At 44.4% G+C, this 21872-nt stretch overlaps 1 long non-coding RNA gene and 1 other non-coding gene across 4 annotated transcripts; one reads left to right on the forward strand and one right to left on the reverse strand.

The window, feature by feature from the left end:
- Window positions 1-1412: 1412 nt before the first annotated feature.
- TRNAE-UUC lies at window positions 1413-1484 on the forward strand. Its single transcript has one exon. It is a non-coding gene; the product is annotated as a tRNA-Glu (tRNA).
- A 2022-nt stretch (window positions 1485-3506) lies between these two features.
- On the reverse strand, window positions 3507-11424 carry LOC102400360. 3 transcript variants are annotated; one of them, XR_006548983.2, is made up of 4 exons: window positions 11048-11424; window positions 6659-6800; window positions 5376-5559; window positions 3507-4500 (listed from the first exon to the last, which is right to left on the reverse strand). It is a non-coding gene; the product is annotated as an uncharacterized LOC102400360 (long non-coding RNA). The 3 variants fall into 3 exon arrangements; XR_006548984.2 differs by lacking the exon at window positions 11048-11424 and adding an exon at window positions 10364-10733; XR_003107281.3 differs by lacking the exon at window positions 5376-5559.
- Between the last annotated feature and the right edge of the window lie 10448 nt (window positions 11425-21872).

A 21872-nucleotide genomic window follows, 5' to 3' on the forward strand; every position in this document is an offset into this window, starting at 1 on the left:
TTACTTTGGGGCCATGCTGTGTGGCCTGTGGGATCTTGGTTCCCTGACCATGGATGGAGCCTGCGCTCCCTAAGATGGAAGTAAACTGCTAGACCACGAGGGAAGTTCCAGTTCCGATTCTTAGAATCATTACTGTGTTGCAAAAATTAAACAAAATTTTAATCAACAGGCAGTTGGGAATAGGGGAGTGGAGACGACCCAAAGTGGAATATAAACAGGAACAAAAGAGCCCAACTGTGCAACAATGGAGACCATCACGACACTGAGGACACTGGGGGACACTCAGCTGAGCGACTTCAGAAAAGGGTATTTGACCATCTACTCTAGGGAAAAACAGAACAGCATGCACTCTAAGTAGCAGGTTTGTTTTTCACAGAGCTGAGTTAAAAATTCAGAAACTGCTTATGTGTATTTTAGCACTAAGCAAGTAAGTAAATACATGGTGACTAATAAAAGCCAGATTTCTCACTGTCAAAGAAACAAGTTAGAAATAAGGAAGAAGGGACCTCCCTGGTGGTACAGTAGATAAAGAATCCACCTGCCAAGGTAGAGGACACAGGTTCGATCCCTGGTCCGGGAACTAAGATCCTGCATGCTTTGGAGCAGCTAAGCCCATGTGCCACAACCATTGCACCCAAGCTCTAGAGTCCTCGAGCCACAAGCTCCAAGCACACACACTGCTACTGCTGAAGCCCATGCACCTGGAGCTACGTGTGCTTCACAAGAGAAGCCACCACAGCAAGAAGCCCTCGCACCGCAAGAAGAGCGCCTGCTGAAAGCAGCAAGAGGAAGCCATGCAAAGCAATGAAGACCCAGCATAGCCAAATAAAAAGAGGAAAGAAGGAATGAGGGTAGGCTAAAATGAACACCATGGTGTTGAACTGGAACTGGGGGCCCCAGTGTGAACTCATGGTTTTCAAAAATATATATTGATAAGATATAGAAATAGCTTTGGATGAGAATGTGTGTGCATATATGCTTCCTAACTCTGACCACTGAGATGGGTTGAAACTCATATTGCCCAACACCAGTGAACTCACCCAGCTCCTAGATCTTGGCGTCTAACGCCATTCTCCAATAACAGGCACCAAGACTCCTCGGAGAAATGGCTATTTCTAGGGCTGTGGCAAGGAAAGTATAAGATGAGCCTCCAACAACTTATGGGGTCGGAAGGGAAGGAAGAGCTCAAAGAATAATGGGGGGCATACTGAGACGTGTCAGTAGACCCAAGGAGGCAACCTGAATGTCCCGTCCCCATGCCAAACCAGGGACAATACAACAGACAAAACAATGATAGTAATGGATGATAATCCATAGAATAAGAACCTACAGAATAAAATAAGAATCTGCGGATCCACATCAATATAAATATTTGAATGAGTGAAGAAATAAATAAATAAAGGCAGCAGAATTCCCTGGCAGTCCAGTGGTTAGGACTCCATGCTTTCACTGTGAGGGCCCAGGTTCAATCCCTGGTCAGGGAACTAAGAGTCCCACAAGCCGAGTGGTGTGGCTAAAAAAAATAGAGTAAAAAATAAATAAAATAAAGGAGGGTGGAGGAAAAATCCTTTCTCATGGTAGACTCTAACCCATAAATGTAAAATGAGGAAACCTGAAAACCACCACTTGGCAAATACCCTGGTAATAACAGTGTCAGCACATTAAAAAGCAGAGACATTACTCTGCCAACAAAGGTCCGTCTCGTCAACATTACGGTTTTTCCAGTGGTCATGTATGGATGTGAGAGTTGGACTATAAAGAAAGCTGAGCCGTGGGGAGTGAAGTGGAGGTCAGAGAGACAGGGGAGCCCCTATTACATGGGGCTCTGTGGTCCCATGTTAGGTGAGAAGTTTGGGAGTTTCTTCCTTCGATTTTTTTTTGTGTATGTGGTAAAATACACACAACAAAGTTTACCGTCCTAATTTTTTTCAGTGCACAGTTCGATGTTATAAAATATGTTCATAATGTTATGCAATTATCACTACCATCTATCCACAGAACTCTTTTCATCTTATAAAGCTGAAACTCTATACCCATGAAACAAGAACTTCCCAGCCTCCCGCCCCACAGACCTGGCAATCACTGTTCAACTTCCTGCTTCTATGATTTTTGACTACTCTAAGCATCTCAAATAAGTAAAATCATACTGGGTTTTTCTTTTTTTTTTTGAGTCTGGTTTATTTCACTTAGCATAATGTTCTCAGGTTCATCAATTTGTAGTATGTGTCAGAATTTTCTTCCTTTTTTAAGGATGACTAATATTCCATCGTATGTATAAACCACATTTTGCTTATTCATCAATCCATTGAGAGACACTTGGATTTTAGTTATTGTGAACGTGGGTGTACAAATAACTCTTAGAGACCATGCCTTCCCTGGAGGAGGAAACGGCAATCCACTCCAGTATTCCTGCTTGGGAAATCCCATGGACAGAGAAGTCTGACAGGCTAGAGCCCATGGGGGTAACAAAAGAGTTGGACACGACCTAGCAGCTGAACCACAACGAACAGTGAATGAGTTTAGAAGACCCCACACCAGGGTCCATGGCATTGGGAATGTGGAGTCTTAGCCACAGGACCACCAGGGAAGTCCTCCATGGTCATGTCTAATTTTGGTGGAAGGAGCCAGTACCACCAAAAATCCCAGAAATACAGAAAGGTAGAGGATGGAGGAAAGCCCTAAAAAGGCAAGGGATGGAGACTGGGGTACAGTGAGGGGTGGAGATCAGTCAGGGGCAGGAGGAAGGCACCTTAAGCGGGGAGGAGGCTGCAGACCCACGAAGAGTGTATAGGTGATGGGAGGGGAGGGGTTCTATTAGGGCTTTATTTAGTAGGTGATGCTACCAAACGAGAGAGAGAGAAGAACGGTCTGGCTTCGGGGGAGAAGAGGGGGTCATGAGGACAAGAGAAATGGAAGACTTCTGGAGACCACTGATGGCCCAGCCAAGACTGGAGCCATGGGTTTAGATCTGTCCTAAAGCCTCCATCCCCCTTTGCTCCGTGGTGACTGTCCAGCTAAGTTTCTCCTCCTTAGTGGCCAGGACCTCCGCTGGGAGGCTGTCCTGAGGGTCATTGATGCCATTTGCCTCTCCTTCCCTGGACGACAGGGTGGTTCTCTGGCCTTCTCAGAGCCTGGCAGAATGGAAGAGGAATCCCACCCCTGGAAATCAACCTTGTGGCTCATGTGGTGCCCAGAGAATTTACTCTGGTGAAGGCCTATTGGTGCACACCTGGCCTGAGCCCCTCGTTCGGTTTGGTATGTCTGTCTTCCTATGGGCAGGGTTGCACAAGGTGTCTAAACATTCTATTCTTCAAGCTGACTCCCTGGTTCACATCCCTGCTTCACAAGTACCTTTAAGGAAAGTATGGATGCCTTTAGGGCAGAGGTTTATCAATTTGAATAGTCTAAGTGCTAGAAAGGCGAAGTATAGAAGAAAATAAACTGGATATAGGATATAATCAAATGTTATTTTTATATCCTATAAGGTACAAATATACAATGCCAGAGATTGCACTTTAAATTTGACATTGAAAAAAAATATAATTTGGAAATAGAAATAACTGTTCAAAGTTCCAAAATTTATTACTCTTCAGATTTGAAATTCAAAATCTGACATTCCTTTCTTATTCCACAAGATGTCAGTCAACAACAGGCTGTGGACCTTGTGTTGCAACACACAGCAGAGAATTCATCCTTGAATCCTTTAACTGGGAGCCACATTTAGGTTTTCTTTAGTTTCATAGCAAGAATAGCTGCTTACAAACATAAGTACTTCCAAACATGGACAGAATCTCTGCACAATGGTGTTTATATTTAGGGTAACCATTCCCAAGATATCTGTAGAATTCTGGAATCTCAACATCGTGGTATTTGGCTTTCAGGTTGGTACTGCACTGCAATTCACTAACTTCCATTTGTAGCTCTTCATTCACATTATGAATCCTAATTGAGAAAGGGGAACGGAACAGTATTAGTTCATTCTCATAAAGTGTGAAATCGGAGAACCTTTTTTGGAATTTAGTCTTCAACTCTTTAATTTGAGGAATGTAGTGCAGGCCATCATTTTCATTTTCAGAAACTAACTCCAGCATAGGAAAGTGGGTCAGGTTGCTCTGTGCCAAATGAGTCTCCCAAAGACACAATTTCACCAGGAATGAGTCAACTGAATTACAGGGTTGTGTCAGCACCTGTGAATGCCTTTCTAGAGAAATAGCCAACATGTTTAGATGTGTCACAATGACAACCAAAAAGGCGAAGTCTCTGACCCAATCTCTGCTCGTGAGCTGAGGCACAGATTCTCCTCCAGAGGACATCAAAAAGTCAATTTCTTCCACCAGTTCCAAAAACTGCCTTATGACTACACCACGACTCAGCCACTTCGGTCCAGTGGAGCAGAATACGCTTCCATATTGGGCATCTAACTCATCAAATAAAGCACAGAACTCTCTGTGGTCCAAGCCATGGGAGCGGATCCAGGCTATGGTATGATGCTGGGAAAGACTGAAAGCAAAAGAAGAGGGTGACAGAGAGTGAGATGGTTACACAGCATCACCGACTCAATGGGCATGAATTTAAGCAAACTCTGGGAGATAGTGAAGAGCAGGGAAGCCTGGTATGCTGTAGTCCATACCAGGATCTTCCCTGGTGGCTCAGCTGGTAAAGAATCCACCTGCAATGTGGTTTCAGTCTTTGTGACCTTCCTCTTCCTCTCAGCCTTTGTCATCATCCTCAGGATCCTGATCATTTTCCTCCACCCCCAGGGAAAGGCTCATCTCCCCTTGGCCCTTATAGGACACAAGGTTTCTTTTCTAGAATCTAAATGAAAACCCACCTAATCAATTACTACTGCACAGACTTGCTGAGAATGAAAATAACAAATTCATCTTTGGGAGTAACTGCTCGTAAGTCTGACTATATACACACATCTCAGACAAAAAAATTCACTGTCATTTAAACCTTTTATTTTGAAATAATTAAAAATGTACTGCCACTGTATTTTAATACCAATGCTGAGAATTACTGCTTTGGAAGCAATACCATTTAAAATGTTACACAGATGCTGTTAGGATAAAAGAATCACTGAGAGTCAAATCTAGGGGACAATTAACCTGCTTGGTTTACAAGCACAAAGAGAGAAACAAATAATATACAATATTCAAAGATAAAACTCTGAATCTGCTCATGTGGAGAGAAGAAGCCTAATGTCCACTGGGACTCCTCAAACCAAGTCTGGGGAATCGGCCAGGGGTGCCAAGGGTGGTACTTCCACAGAGGCCCTCCAAGAGCCACGTGCCATGGCACTGCAGTCACCAGCAGGGACGCCCCAAGAAGGGTCTGTTAACCTCCCTCATACTGATCCAACTCACAGTTTCTACCTTCATCCTCCCCAGAGTTCTCAGCCGCCTTCTCATGGTCCTTGAGCTTGGCAAGCCTCCTGTCTCTTGGAAACCTGGCCCCTTCCTGCGTGGTGATATTAACTTCTCAGCAAACAGGACCGAGAAACTTTTTTTTTTTTCTCATTTTATTTCCTGGAGCGGTAGTAATCTTCCGACTATTCTTCTGAAGGACAACAACCCGGAGGAGGAAAGTGAAAAAGTGAAAGTGAGAGTTGAGTCCGACTCTTTGCAATCCCATGGACTGTCCATGGAATTCTCCAGGCCAGAATACTGGAGTGGATAGCCTTTTCCTTCTCCAGGGGATCTTCCCAACCCAGGGATCGAACCCACGTCTCCCTCATTACAGGCAGATTCTTTACCAGGTGAGCCACAGGGGAAACTCAAGAATACTGGAATGGGTAGCCTATTCCTTCTCCAGCAGATCTTCCCGACCCAGGAATCAAACCAGGGCCTCCTGCATTGCAGGTGGATTCTTTACCAACTGAGCTAGAGGAAGAGCAACAATAAAGAGATATCTCCCCCGTGGCCAGGAGGTGGCAGTCACACTGCAGAGTCAGCAAGTGCAAAGTCTGCTCAGGCCCACGTGTTAGCATCCACGCTGATTTCTCCAGGATGAATTTGTGCAGTAAAAGAGCTCCCAGCCCCAGGATCACCTGGCATGCTTGTCTAAGAAAAAAAAAGGGAGGGGGGCGGAATTCTTGGGACTTCACTTAAAACTTTCAAATCAGAATCTCTACAGGAAAGGATATAGATTTCTAAAACCTATGCAAGATACCGCCTAAGAAAACACACCAAATCAACTACTGTCTAAGTGGCTCCACGTGCCTGTGGAGTCCCAAATCTCCACACACAAGTAAAATACTAAAGGGGGGCTTCCTTGGTGGCTCAGCAGTGAAGAATCTACCTGTAATGCAGGAGATGCAGGAGACGCAGGTTCCATCCCTTAGTCGAGAAGATCCTCTGGAGTACTCCAGTATTCTTGCCTGGAGAATCCCATGGACAGAGAAGCCTGGGGGCCTACAGTCCAACCATAGCGTTGCAAAGAGTCAGACATGCTGAGCTCTGCAAAACACCACAAGAGAGGGCCCCACACTGGCACCTGAAACATACACAAGAATGAGAGCCAGGCCCCCGAAGGCGGAGCTTGTGCTTCCCAATCACACCATCAATTCCCATCCAGAGCCACTAAAAATCGGGCATGGTATTACAAAACTCAATGACTAAAGATGAAAATTTTAGCAGAACACTTAATGAAGACTCACCATATACAAAAATGAAGAACTATGGGCAGTAGATGACCTTGTGAAAACACAGCCAAAGGTCAGACATCTGCATGCCAAGGAAAGGTGCCACAGAAGTAACCAATCTGCCAACAGCTTGATCTTTGCTGTCTGGCCTCCTGAACTGTAAGAAAGTAAATTTCTGGTTTTTTCAGCCATCCATACATCTGTGATATCATGGCAGACCCAGCAAAACATAAAACATAACTGATTACACATACAGATCTGAACCCACATCACAGGAAGAGATGAGTAACTATAATATGATGTGATTAGCATTACTGGTTATGAACAAAATCTATAGGCATAAGATGAAGGACCAGTTCACCGGGCATAGGAATGACATGGGATCGGGGAAAGCATGTGAAAGGGACCATATGCTGCACCAATCAAAGCAAACTGTTACAGGCAACACATTTTAAAGAGGAACGACCAAGGGTTGCCAGTGTGAACAGTCTAGAATCATATCACGTGCATTTCAATTTAAGGAAAGTATAATGTGACTACTCCTATTTTCCTCTGAGCTAATACAGTCTGGGTTTCAAAACAAAAGTTACGTTCATCAGGAAATTTTTTGGCTCTGACTGGTATAGAGAGTTAATGCACCATATTGTGGACACCACAGAACAGTAGTTGCTCTCCTATCTTTGTCCACTTAACTATGTCACACCAAGCTACGTCTGTGAAAGGATTAAATGACCATCTCAATTCCAAACAAGAGTTACTAACTTGATAGCTGGGAGATGCAAAACACGTATGGCTAATGGGCTACTACATGGTACTCAGTACACCTGGGCATTTCTGTCCCCCATGAGCAGAAATAATCTTTAATAAGCTTCAGCTATCTTTGCTTGAAAGCTTGTATATGACCAGAGTATTGCAGTTTCAATTACATAATAAATTTCATATAAACCAATCAAATTAATCCAAAAAGTTATTGAATCTAGGAAAACAAATTTGAACGCTTTGGACACACTTGATAATGCTTAAAAACTGCAGTCAAATTAGGTGTGGGTGAGCAACCATGAAAGAATGGAAAAAACTGTAAAAATGTAGATGTAGGAGTCTATTCAAATTGCTTTCTTGGGTTGTTTTTTTCAGTTTTGCTTTGCCTTAAAGCAACAAATTTTAAAGACAAGGCCTTGCAGAAGATACACTCTGGGTATACTTTATACCGAGAAGATAAACTCCTGTAACAGTGACCCACACCAAAAGACTAGCAAATGAATACACATATTTTTTTTTAAAGACTTTTTTATGTGGACCATTTAAAAGTCTTTATTGAACTTGTTACAACATTGTTTCTCTTTTTTTAGTATTTTGGTTTTTGGGGCACAAGGCATGTGGGATCATCTCACCAACCAGGGCTCAAACCTGCACCTCCTGTATTAACCACTGGACTGCCAGGGAAGTCTCCTGAGTACACATTTAATGTGTTTTCAATTACAATCAAAGGTGTGTATGGATAATTTACTTTTTTTTGAGGTATTGATATTACCATACAGTATCATGTTAGTTTCAGGTGTACAACACAGTGCTTGCTGTGCTTACTTGCTCAGTCCTGTCTGACTCTTTGCAACCCCATGGACTGTAGCCCACTAAGCAAGAATACTGGAGTAGGTTGCCATGCCCTTCTCCAGGGGATCTTCCCAACCCAGGAACTGAACCCAGGTCTCCTGTATTGCAGGCTGATTCTTTACCATCTGAGTACAATGCAGTGATTTCATATTTTTACAGATTATACACCATATGAAGTTATTACAATATTATTGACTATATTCCCTGTGCTGTACCCCTGTGACTTTCTTATTTTATAACTAGTAGTTTCTACCTCCTAATCCCATTCACCTATTTCAACCATCCCCCTCCCCCCTGGATAATTTACTTTCCATTCACTAACCCTATTCAGTCTACCTAACAAGGTCACTGTGAGGATGAAATGAGATAGTGTATCAAGTCCTAACACAGTGGCTGCACAGAGGAGGCATTCAATATTCTTTAGCTGTGTACCCAGTCACCCACCTCAATTCTTCTAGACCCAACTTAACCTATCTATGTTCAAATATTAATGAAGAGGCTCCCTTGTGGCTCAACTAGTAAAGAATTCACCTGCAATGCAGGAGACCTGGATTCAATCCCTGGGTTGGGAAGATCCCCTGGAGAAGGGAAAGGTGACCCACTTTAGTATTCTGGCCTGGAGAATTCCATGGACTGTATAGTCCTTGGCGTCACAAGGAGTTGAACACAACTGAGCGACTTTCACCTAGCCAGAAGCAGACCATTCTAGGGACCTAAATACATGCCAAAAGGATAAATATGGAAACATTATGTTTGATGGGCATGCAAACTAATGGAATTTAAGAAAGCAATTTTAAGAACCAAGAAACTGTCTTTCAAACCAGTATCTCTAGGTAATCACTATCACTTTTCAAACAAATAACACTTTTACCAAATAAACCGCACTTAGTCACAATGCATCATCCATTTTACATAACACTGATGCTCAACTTGCTAACATTTTGTTTGGAATTTTTGCATCTATGCTCCTAAGCTGCTGCTGCTGCTAAGTCGCTTCAGTCATGTCCAGCTCTGTGCGACCCCATGATGGCAGTCCATCAGGCTCCGCCGTCCCTGGGATTCTCCAGGCAAGAACACTGGAGTGGGTTGCTATTTCCTTCTCCAATGCATGAAAGTGAAAAGTGAAAGTGAAGTCGTTCAGTTGTGTCCGACTCTTAGCGACCCCATGGACTGGAGCCCAGCAGGCTCCTCCGTCCATGGGATTTTCCAGGCAAGAGTACTGGAGTGGGGTGCCATTGGAGTGGTCTCCAATTTTTAAAAAATGACTTTGTTAGATTTTGGTACGGAGTTTACAGTGGGCTTGTGAAACTAGTTGGAAGTGCTCATAAAACCACTTTTTAAATTAAATAGTGCAGTTTAAGTGCTTTACTCTGGATTTTGACTGTTAAAATTAATGTTAGTTACTCTGCTCCACACTGTACATATAGATTTCTCATCTCTACTGCCACGGTCCTTATCTTCTGACATCTCATCCGCCCCATCTTCTATCTCCTTTGGGGAAAGACTCATTTTCTTCAGTTTCACCTTCATCTGTGTTCCTGCTTAAAAAGGACAAGACTATCAAGCATATCACAGGGCCTTCAACATTTCATGCTATATACCTCTTGCCTCTAATATTTGCGTTGTTTCCATTTGGAATAAATCTGTGTTAGGCCTCACCCTAGTTATTTTCATTCGGAATCTTTTACTCACACCAGCTAATATCAAAATGCATTGCAAAGATTATTTTTGGTATATGTTTGTAGGTTAGGTCTCCCAAACCTCTCTCCTTTGCCACCATCTAGAAACGGAGCGACTTCCCTTTCACTTTTCACTATCATGCATTGGAGAAGAAAATGGCAACCCACTCGTGTTCCTGCCTGGAGAATCCCAGGGACGGGGGAGGCTGGTGGGCTGCCGTCTATGGGGTCGCACAGAGTCGGACACGATTGAAGCGACTTAGCAGCAGCAGCAGCAGAAACGGAAACTCCTCAAGATAAAAAAGGAATGCCTCTCCTTCTGCTCCCTTCACCACACGTTTTCAGACAACTTGGATGTTCTTAAAAATTTGTTAACTTCATTACCGACTGCTCAAATGGAAGCCCCCATAGCGGAACAAAATCAGCCTACATTTCAAGTTCCTTTAACTCTCCAGACTTGAGAACTCATTGTTAACTGGAGCAGCTTCCAGCTGGACTCCCATCAAAATTAACAACATAAATACAGGAGTCTCAAGCCAGGACCCTTAACCATCACTTCCAAAATTAATCCGCACAGGGTAGTCACAGACGCGTTCTCCTCGCCTTAAAACGATCGCCGGTGTGGGGCCCCGCCCACTGAGCCCGGAGGGCTTTCAGGCGCGGCCAGCTGGGACTGCACGCCCCGGAAGAGGCTGCCGCACACCGCAGCTGCAGACGAGCCGAGAGAACACTCCCAGGCACCGCTCCACAAGCTAGACCCTAGCGGCACACAGCCGGGAAGAAAATGGCGCCCTCGTGACTAGGCCTTGCGCAATCAGAGCCCGTGCTGCCTTTAGGCCCCTCCCCAGCCGCCCTGGGAGGGGCGGGCGGCTAGCAAGCCTGGGGGCGGGGTCACCAGCCCGGGGGACCCACGTACTGCGCCTGCGCGCAGGGGGCCAGTTGGTCTTGGCGGGCCGTTTACACAGGTGAATGGTCCGTCAGTCACCCGGCGTGAGTTCAAAGTTGCCGCCGCCGCTGCCGTTGAGGGCGGCAGGGCGTGTGGTAAGCGGAGTAGAGTAGGCGAAGGTTCCCATACGTGCGGGGACCTGGCGGCGGTCACAAGCTAGGCACTTACTGTTGGTGGAGCTGTGGAAAGCAAATACGGCTCATAGAAACAGCCACTCTTCGCGGGCTGGTGAGCCAGGGGAGGTTCCAGGAGCTCACGTCCGTTAATCCGGTTGGGCAGCCACCTAGTCACTGCGGCGTGGTCGTATTATCCGCCATTTTCAAGCCTAGAAGGAGGCAGGGCCCTAACGCGAGGCGGAGTAGAGACTACAAACTGGCAGTTGGCCTCTTGACCCTGGAGAATTTCCCCTCGCTGCCCACCAGCGTCTGAAGCTGCCTTCAAAGCAGTTAGTGACAGTAATGTAACCAAAAGTACGGTTCTGCTTGCTGCCCAAAAGCCAATGAAGAGGCAAGGTTTGTGGAAAGAAAAGCTTGCTTTATTTTGGATGCTGACAAGCCAGGGAGGAGGAGGAGGCAGATACCCATTCAAAGGCTGACCGCCTCCCCCGTACCATACCCCACCCTCTCCCACCTCTCCGGGCACCTCCCTCTCACCACCCTCACTAGCCCCCCCAAGCAGTCAGGGGGCAATAGGTTTTATAGACAAGGAGGGGCTTACACATAGAAACGGAGACAGTCATCTTCGAATTGGTTGTTAGTCTGACCGTGGTCATCTTCAGTGTTTTAAGTAATCTTTAGTTCCAGGGTCAGTTACTGTTTCAATGAAACCAGTTCTTGAAATTGTGGCAGCTTATATCATGGGCACCATGTAGTTAACTTCCTCCAGCTGGTGGAGGGGTTTCAGTATTTATAAGATGGCTCACAAGATGTGGCTCAAATATTAATCTATAGCCCTTGAGAAGGAGCTAAAGGTCCTTGACTTTGCTTAATGACTAAGCTATTATTATTTGGTCTCCTTGACTGTTTTCCTTTGTTTCTGCATTTTGTCATTTTTCTGATTAAAATTATTCTTTGTCTAAAGTTTTTCCACAGACAAAAGGCAGGCAGAGGACATGGAGGGCAAGGACCATAGCATTCTGCTCTGTTTCAGTAATGATCAGAGCTAAAACATTAATACCTGTATGTGTGCCAGGCATTGTACTGGTTGCTTTTCATATAGTTTATCATGGGCTTTTCAAAACAAATCTGTGACTCAGAATCTTCAGTTCAGTTCAGTCGCCTCCTACTCTTTGCAACCCCATGAACCGCAGCACGCCAGGCCTCCCTGTCCATCACCAACTCCCAGAGTCCACCCAAACCCATGTCCATTGAGTCGGTGATGCCATCCAACCATCTCATCCTGTCATCCCCTTCTCCTCCTGCCCTCAATCTTTCCCAGCATCAGGGTCTTTTCAAATGAGTCAGCTGTTCGCATCAGGTGGCCAAAGTATTGGAGCTGGTTTCATTTTACATTTAGGGAAATTGAGGCACACAGAGGTTAAGGAACTCATCCAAGGCCATTGATTTACATCCTCAGTTGCTTAATATGATCTCCTAGTTTCTTTAAGCCGTCTTTAATACGTGCTTTCTCAACAGTCATTTGCACCATTAGGCCCTGTAGTAACGGATCAAAATTTTAGAAATTATACCCACATTGGGATTTTAAAAAGAGAGCCTTGAGTCACGTGTGTGTTTTGGGGAGTGAGAAGGCATGGCCCTGGATTAGGGACCCTGCCCTTGTCCTAGCTTCAGAAAGTCCCAAATTAGGGGAAAAAGAAAGCTCAACTTTCAGAAAACTAAGATCATAGCATCCAGTCCCATCATTTCATGGGAAATAGATGGGGAAACAGTGTCAGACTTTATTTTTGGGGGCTCCAAAATCACTGCAGATGGTGATTGCAGCCATGAAATTAAAAGACACTTACTCCTTGGAAGGAAAGTTATGACCAACCTAGATAGCATATTAAAAGCAGAGACATTACTTTGCCAACAAAGGTCCGTCTAGTCAAGGCTATGGTTTTTCCAGTGGTCATGTATGGATGTGAGAGTTGGACTGTGAAGAAGCTGAGCGCCGAAGAACTGATTCTTTTGAACTGTGGTGTTGGAGAAGACTCTTGAGAGTCCCTTGGACTGCAAGGAGATCCAACCAGTCCATTCTAAAGGAGATCAGTCCTGGATGTTCTTTGGAAGGAATGATGCTAAAGCTGAAACTCCAGTACTTTGGCCACCTCATGCAAAGAGTTGACTGATTGGAAAAGACTCTGATGCTGGGAGGGATTGGGGAGGAGAAGGGGACGAGAGAGGATGAGATGGCTGGATGGCATCACTGAATCAATGGACGTGACTTTGAGTGAACTCCGGAGTTGGTGATGGACAGGGAGGCCTGTGCTGCAATTCATGGGGTCACAAAGAGTTGGACACAACTGAGCAACTGAACTGAACTGAAGAAAGACTTGCCTACATATTTTAGATTTGGTACTTGACTTAGTGACTAAACAACAACAACAACTTGACTGAAGATAGTAAAAGAATGTTGACCAATAGTATTTATCTCTGAAATGCAAGGTGTTTCAAGTAAGTCAAGGTCAAACTAACTAAAGGAATAAAATACCATATTATTTTAGATAAACTGTATGTGTGAAAATGTAAGATAAACATTTGGTGGCAAAAAATTAAGCATTCTTATTAAAATCCATGATCAATTCAGATCAGTTGCTCAGTCTTGTCCAACTCTATGTGACCCCATGGACTATAGCACAGCAGGCTTCCCTGTCCATCACCAACTCCCCGAGCTTACTCAGATTCATGTCCATCGAGTCAGTAATGCCATCCATCCAACCATCTCATCCTCTGTTATCCCCTTCTCCTGCCTTCAATCTTTCCCAGCATCAGGGTCTTTTCCAAGGAGTCAATTCTTTGCATCAGGTGGCCAAAGTATTGGAGTTTCAGCTTCAACATCAGTCCTTCCAATGAATATTCAGGACTGATTTCCTTTAGGATGGACTGATTGGATCTCCTTGCAGTCCAAGGGACTCTCAAGAATCTTCTCCAACACCACAGTTCAAAAGCATCAATTCTTCGGTGCTCAGCTTTCTTTGTGATCCAACTCTCACACCCATACATGACTACTGGAAAAACCATAGCTTTGACTATACGGACCTTTGTTGGCAAAGTAATGTCTCTGCTTTCAATATGCTGTCTAGGTTGGTCATAGCTTTTCTTCCAAGGAGCAAGTGTCTTTTAATTTCATGGCTGCAGTTACCATCTGCAGTGATTTTGGAGCCAAAAAAAAAAACAAAGTCTCTCACTATTTCCTTTGTTTCCCCATCTATTTGCCATGAAGTGCTGGGACTGGATGCTATGATCTTAGTTTTCTGAATGTTGAGTTTTAAGCCAACTTTTTCACTCTCCTCTTTCACTTTCATCAAGAGGCTTTTTAGTTCCTCTTCACTTTCTGCCATAAAGGTGGTGTCATCTGCATAAAAACTTGGGATGTGGGTGTCACTCAAGACAGCAAAAGTATGACAGGGCAAAAAAATTATGACAGATTTGGTCACGTTACAGTTTAAAACTTTGGATGCAAGATAGCTTGCATAAAAAATTTTAAATATAAGGAACAAATTGGGAAGCAATACTTGTAACATAATAAAAATTGAGTATCAGAATATGACAAAACTATGAGCTTCCCAGGTGGCTCAGTGGTAAAGAATCTGCCTGCCAAGCAGGAGATACTGGTTTGATTCCTGGGTCAGGAAGATCCCTTGGAGAAGGAAATGGCAAACCGCTTCAGGATATCTGCTTGGGAAATCCCATGGACAAAGGATCCTGGCAGGTTACAGTCCATGGGGGTCACAAAGAGTTGGATACAACTGAGCAACTAAACAACAACAAATGAAAAACTATAATAAGAAAGAGGCAAGGAAATAATGGGCAAAGGATATGAAACATAGTTTCAGGAGAAATGTAGGTAGTATAAAAAGAATGAAGAGGTACAACCACCAGGAAAACATCATTTAAAACAATTATACGATACCATTTTATCCATCAAATTAACAGAAATTAAAATATCAACAAGTGTTTAAGGATTGTGGGAAAACTGGTGAGAAGGCAAGTTGTTACTGTAAGAGGAGGAAAAATATCTACCTATCAAAATTTTTAGCTAGGACCCTGTAACAAAAGGCAGATTAAAAAGATAAAAGAATACAGATTTATTTAAGCTTGTTGTGACCAGGAGCCTTCATAAGGAAATGACCTGAAGAATTGCTTAGAGCTGAGTGTTTTGCTATGTTTGATGAAGAGTGGAGGGTGTGACAAAATGTGATAGGATGGAAAGGAGTATAAGTGTGTCACTAGCGGAAACAGCAAGGCCTCTGTGTTCAGATTCCTGTTGGTGTTCCTCAGTCTTGGAGAAAACATACTCCTTCCCTCTGGGCAGAGGGAGGGCACCTCTCATGTGAGGGTTTTATGACCTGCTTCAGGGGAAGGTCAGGGAGTCCTTTCTGCACTGCTGTTTTTCCAGTTGGCTTAAAATATCCAGCCTGCCAAGGGGCTTATTTTGGGGTATAATATCCTGAATCCCTTCATTACAAACACCTGGAGAAAAATTTGGAAATTTCTTGTTGAGGTGAAAATTCTCCTTCCTTAAATTTAGGAATTCCACTTTTCTCACCTAGAGATAAGGGATCCCACTGAGGAAAACACAAAATGAGTCTTTATTGCAAGTTTAAAATTTATTATGGGGAATTCCCTGGTGGTCCAGGGACTAAGACTCTGTCCTCCCAATGCAGATGGCCTAGGTTTGAGTCCTGATCAGGGAACGAGATCCTACATGCCACAGAGAGTCCATATGCTGCAACTAAGACCAGGCACAGCCAAATACATTGTTCAAAAAAATCTTATGGACATTTTCAAACATACATTATTAAGTAGAATATATACTGCATCCCCTTTTACCCATCACCTCAACCACTTCAATATTTTTGCCACTCTTTTTTCAGCTACTCCCTGCCCCACTTTTTTCCTCTCCTTTTAAAATTTTTTTTGCTTGAGTATTTTAATATGAATTCCAGGCATCCTATTATTTTGCCTATAAACACTTTATTAAATACTGCTACATGCTGTCAGGATTACTCCAGTATTCTTGCCTGGGAAATCCCATGGATAGAGGAGCCTGGGTGCTGCAGTCTGGGGTCACAAAGAGTTGGACATGACTAAGCAACTAAACAACAATAGCAATATCTAGTCTGTGTTTAGTTTTCTGTCTCAGAAGTGCCTTTCTACCATTAGCATGTTTGAATTAGGATTCAAACATTTCCACGCATTACATTTGGTTGATACGTCTTTCTTCCTCTAGTAGAAACTCCCTTTTATTTTATCTTTGGGTCTTTGTTGCTGCAAGTGGGGGCTACTCTTCGTCGCAGTGTACGGGCTTCTCCTTGAGGTGGTTTCTCCTGTTGTGCACACGCTCTGGGCGTGTGGGCTCAGTAGTTGTGGTACCCAGGCCTAGTTGTTCCAAGGTATGTGCAATCCTTCTGGACCAGGGATCAAACCCATGCTTTCCTGCATTGGCAGGCAGATTCCTATCCACTATACCACCAGGGAAGTCCCAGAAACTCCCTTTTAAATACCATTTATTTGTTGAAGAAACCAAGGCTTCTTCAAATTCTTACAGAATTTGTCCTTATACTGGATTTGGCCTGCATCGTTGAGGTGTCTTGAGCAGACTCCACAATCCTCAGCAATCTTGTAAACTGCCAGTTAGATCTGCAGGCTTCCTTTCAGCTTCCGTGGAGTGAGGGGGAGGAGTTGTTTTGTTTTTTTTTTTGCAAGACTTAGGGTTGGTGTACTTCTTTTTCATCCCTCTAGGGGTCGCACAGAGTCGGACATGACTGAAGCGACTTAGCAGCAGTAGCAGCAGCAGGAGGCACTTAACAACTGGTTAAGTGAAACAAGACCGGGAGCTGACTGTGGCTCAAATCATGAACCCCTTATTGCCAAATTCAGACTGAAATTGAAGAAAGTAGGGAAAACCACTAGACCATTCAGGTATGACCTAAATCAAATCCCTTATGATTATACAGTGGAAGTGAGAAATAGATTTAAGGGACTAGATCTGATAGAGTGCCTGATGAACTATGGAATGAGGTTCGTGACATTATACAGGAGACAGGGATCAAGACCATCCCCATGGAAAAGAAATGCAAAAAAGCAAAACGGCTGTCTGGGGAGGCCTTACAAATAGCTGTGAAAAGAAGAGAAGCGAAAAGCAAAAGAGAAAAGGAAAGATATAAGCATCTGAATGCAGAGTTCCAAAGAATAGCAAAAAGAGATAAGAAAGCCTTCTTCAGCGATCAGTGCAAAGAAATAGAGGAAAACAACAGAATGGGAAAGACTAGAGATCTCTCCAAGAAAATGAGAGATACCAAGGGAACATTTCATGCAAAGATGGGCTCGATAAAGGACAGAAATGGTATGGACCTAACAGAAGCAGAAGATATTAAGAAGAGGTGGCAAAAATACACAGAAGAACTGTACAAAAAAGATCTTCACGACCCAGATAATCACGATGGTGTGATCACTGACCTAGAGCCAGACATCCTGGAATGTGAAGTCAAGTGGGCCTTAGAAAGTATCACTACGAACAAAGCTAGTGGAGGTGATGGAATTCCAGTGGAGCTATTTCAAATCCTGAAAGATGATGCTGTGAAAGTGCTGCACTCAATATGCCAGCAAATTTGAAAAACTCACCAGTGGCCACAGGACTGGAAAAGGTCAGTTTTCATTCCAATCCCAAAGAAAGGCAATGCTAAAGAATGCTCAAACTACCGCACAATTGCACTCACACACGCTAGTAAAGTAATGCTCAAAATTCTCCAAGCCAGGCTTCAGCAATATGTGAATCGTGAACTTCCTGATGTTCAAGCTGGTTTTAGAAAAGGCAGAGGAACCAGAGATCAAATTGCCAACATCCGCTGGATCATCAAAAAAGCAAGAGAGTTCCAGAAAAACATCTATTTCTGCTTTATTGACTATGGCAAAGCCTTTGACTGTGTGGATCACAATGCTGCTGCTACTGCTGCTAAGTCGCTTCAGTCGTGTCCAGCTCTGTGAGACCCCATGGACTGCAGCCTACCAGGCTTTTCCGTCCATGGGATTCTCCAGGCAAGAACACTGGAGTGGGTTGCCATTTCCTTCTCCAATGCATGAAAGTGGAAAGTGAAAGTGAAGTCTCTCAGTCGTGTCTGACTCTTAGTGATCCCATGGACTGCAGCCTACCAGGCTCCTCCATCCATCGGATTTTCCGGGCAAGAGTACTGGAGTGGGGTGCCATTGCCTTCTCCGTGGATCACAATAAACTGTGGAAAATTCTGAAAGAGATGGGAATACCAGACCACCTGACCTGCCTCTTGAGAAACCTATATGCAGGTCAGGAAGCAACAGTTAGAACTGGACATGGAACAACAGACTGGTTCCAAATAGGAAAAGGAGTACGTCAAGGCTGTATATTGTCACCCTGCTTATTTAACTTCTATGCAGAGTACATCATGAGAAACACTGGGCTGGAAGAAGCACAAGCTGGAATCAAGATTGCCAGGAGAAATATCAATAACCTCAGATATGCAGATGACACCACCCTTATGGCAGAAAGTGAAGAGGAACTAAAAAGCCTCTTGATGAAAGTGAAAGTGGAGAGTGAAAAAGTTGGCTTAAAGGTCAACATTCAGAAAATGAAGATCATGGCATCTTGTCCCATCACTTCATGGGAAATAGATGGGGAAACAGTGGAAACAGTGTCAGACTTTATTTTTTGGTCTCCAAAATCACTGCAGATGGTGATTGCAGCCATGAAATTAAAAGACGCTTACTCCTTGAAAGGAAAGTTATGACCAACCTAGACAGCATATGAAAAAGCAGAGACATTACTTTGCCAACAAAGGTCCGTCTAGTCAAGGCTATGGTTTTTCCAGTGGTCATGTATGGATGTGAGAGTTGGACTGTGAAGAAAGCTGAGCGCTGAAGAATTGATGCTTTTGAACTGTGGTGTTGGAGAAGACTCTTGAGGGTCCCTTGGACTGCAAGGAGATCCAACCAGTCCATTCTAAAGGAGATCAGTCCTGGATGTTCTTTGGAAGGAATGATGCTAAAGCTGAAACTCCAGTACTTTAGCCACCTCGTGTGAAGAGTTGACTCATTGGAAAAGACTCTGATGCTGGGAGGGATTGGGGGCAGGAGGAATAGGGGACGAGAGAGGATGAGATGGCTGGATGGCATCACTGACTCGATGGACATGAGTTTGAGTGAACTCGGGGAGTCGGTGATGGACAGGGAGGCCTGGCGTGCTGCAGTTCATGGGGTCGCAAAGAGTCGGACACGACTGAGCGACTGAACTGAACTGAACTGAAGTGACCACTTCTAGTGATGGTAACACTGTTTAGACAGTTTGGGCATTGTCAGCTTCATCCATCCATCATAACCATGGAGCTTCTACCAGATGGTTCTAGGCAGTTCTCTTATAAAGCAAATGATTGAAAACAATCTTTTGGGTTGGCCAAAATGTTCCTTAGGTTTTTCCGTAAAATCCTATGGAAAAACCCCAAGGAACTTTCTGGCCAACCCAATATTATTCATTGACGAGGGAGAGTATATGTCCGGAAAATGACAGAGATCAAATTGCAAAACGTTAATAGTGATTAATTTAGGTGTGGGGAATAGAAGTAATTATTTGTGTAATTCATTTTTTCCCCAAATTTAATAAAATGGGAACAAAAAATAATCCTGCCTGTGCCTGAAGGCCAGACAGACAAGGAAACAGACTGGAGGGAAGGTTTCAAGTCCAAATTCCAGGAAGAGCAGCCAGGGAGAGTCCAGAGAATGAGAGCAAAGAACTTGGACTGCAGTCAGCTTTGCTATTGTTTTTGCCTGTCCAGTGTCCATTCCTCCCACCGTTCCATTTAGGGTCCCCCCCTCCTCCTCCCATGAATTCTGTTCTGGTGGAAATGTCACTATAGATGCTCCACCCTTTCCTGGTCACAGTTCAGGGGCCAGTCAGCCCCCTTCTCCCACGACTTTTGAGAGTTGAGCAGCTTCGCTTCCTCCTGGAAGCCCTCCCTCCACTGGGGCAGGTGCCTGTCTTCTGTGCCCCCAGAGTTCCAGCTGTCAGAACCCTTGTATTCCAGTGCCTGTATGCCCACCCCCTGTCACCAGCTTTATGCAGTGCCTGGCACATGGTACTCAGTACTTAGCTGAATGAATGAGGCCCACGTTGCTTAGAGCTGATGAAGGTACTTGAATGTTAGATTAAAAGATCCCAGGTAGGGACTTCCCTGACTCCGAGCTTCCAATGCAGGGGATGCAAGTTTGATTCCTGGTTGGGGAACTGATCCCGCATGCTACAAGGCATGGCCATAAAAACCAAAAATATAAAAAAAATGAAGATCCCAGATGCTCTTGTAGATGTTCCAGAAAATTTGGCAGCAGCTTCCTGGCCCTCCAGTCTAGTCCTAGCTTGTACCCACCTCTCCGGAGTCAGGGAACTCTTAGCCAGCCAGGTACAGCCTTCCCTGAATCCCCACTGTCCCCAAGTTGGGCCGTGGCCTCTCTTCCTGAGCAGCCCCCCAACTGTCCCCTTCTGCCTGTGCAGAAGCTTGAAAGAAGGTGAAGCTGAGCTGTTGCACTTAAAGAGGCCACACAAGGAGACATGGAGTAACCACCATCCTCAAACTAAACCCCGTAGACTTACGGGCCTGGACACCGGAAGGATACAGCAGTCAGTGTTGGCCTCCGAGTCTCACATGTGTGCAGGCAGGTTGCACACCGTTTCTTTGAAATGTATCTTCCAATCCAGACTGACTTTGGCCTAATGCCAGATTGACTTTTTTAAATTAATTAATTAATTAGACTGCACTGGGTCTTAGTTGAGGTACATGGAATCTTCGATGTGGCATGCAGGATCTTTAGTTGTGGCATGTGGAACCTTATTCCCTGACCAGGGATTGAACCCAGGCCCCTTCCTGGGGAGCAAAGCATCTTAGCCACTGGACCACCAACCACGGAAGTCCCCAGTCTGACTTTTGAGTCAGGATTCAAACCCAGGCAGCCTGACCAGAGTCCTTGCTCACCACCTAAACCCTATTGCTTTGTCAGAAGAAGCATACTACAGTGCTTAGAAAATGTACATGTGTTTCTAGGATCAAATTCCTTAAGCCTGTCCTCATCATTCTTGCCTCTTAAAAAAAAGTGTTTTAAAAATAGAGTGAGAAGGAGAATGATGAAGTATTACAGACTGCAGTTTGGGGTTTTAGAACAATCAATGATAATATCTGCTTATCTTAAGAATATGTAGACAACCACTAGTAGAACAAACAGAGTCTGTACCCTTCACAGCAGGGGGTGGATGGATCTGTTAAGGTTCTTGGTTACAAACAATGGCAAACAACTCTGACCAACTTAAGCAGAAAAGGAATTTATTGAAAGGCTCTTGGGAGCTCATAACAACAGCTCTTGGAAAACCTGGCAGAGCAAATGGGCAGAAGCCAAGGCAGGCTGGGCAACTGGAGCCCCAGGGGCAGCTGGATGGGATGCTGCTATTAGCACTGCTGCCCTGTTGGTCGTGGGTCTTAGCATCACTTGCTCCCAACGTGGGACCCTCCGGCTGTCTGAGTGTAAGTCATGGGTCACAGTGATGTCAGTGATGCCGTGTCCAGAACGCTTTCAGTTTCTGTATTCATAGTAGGAGCCTGGGCTTGGTCTCCCACCAAGAGTCACACACTGAGGGATTCCCCTCAAATGAGTTGATAATGCAAATACTAGGGAACCCTCCAAGAAGGCAGCTCCTCTCTACAGGGAAGACTTGGGACAAAGAACACCTGGTGGATCTGTTAGAAGACAAGAATGAGGAAGAAGGAGACACTGAGAAGTGTATGAAATGAGATGGGCTCCTGGACATCAGGACTCAT

This window comes from Bubalus bubalis, chromosome 2 (genome assembly GCF_019923935.1).
Source record: "Bubalus bubalis isolate 160015118507 breed Murrah chromosome 2, NDDB_SH_1, whole genome shotgun sequence".
Taxonomy (NCBI): domain Eukaryota; kingdom Metazoa; phylum Chordata; class Mammalia; order Artiodactyla; family Bovidae; genus Bubalus; species Bubalus bubalis.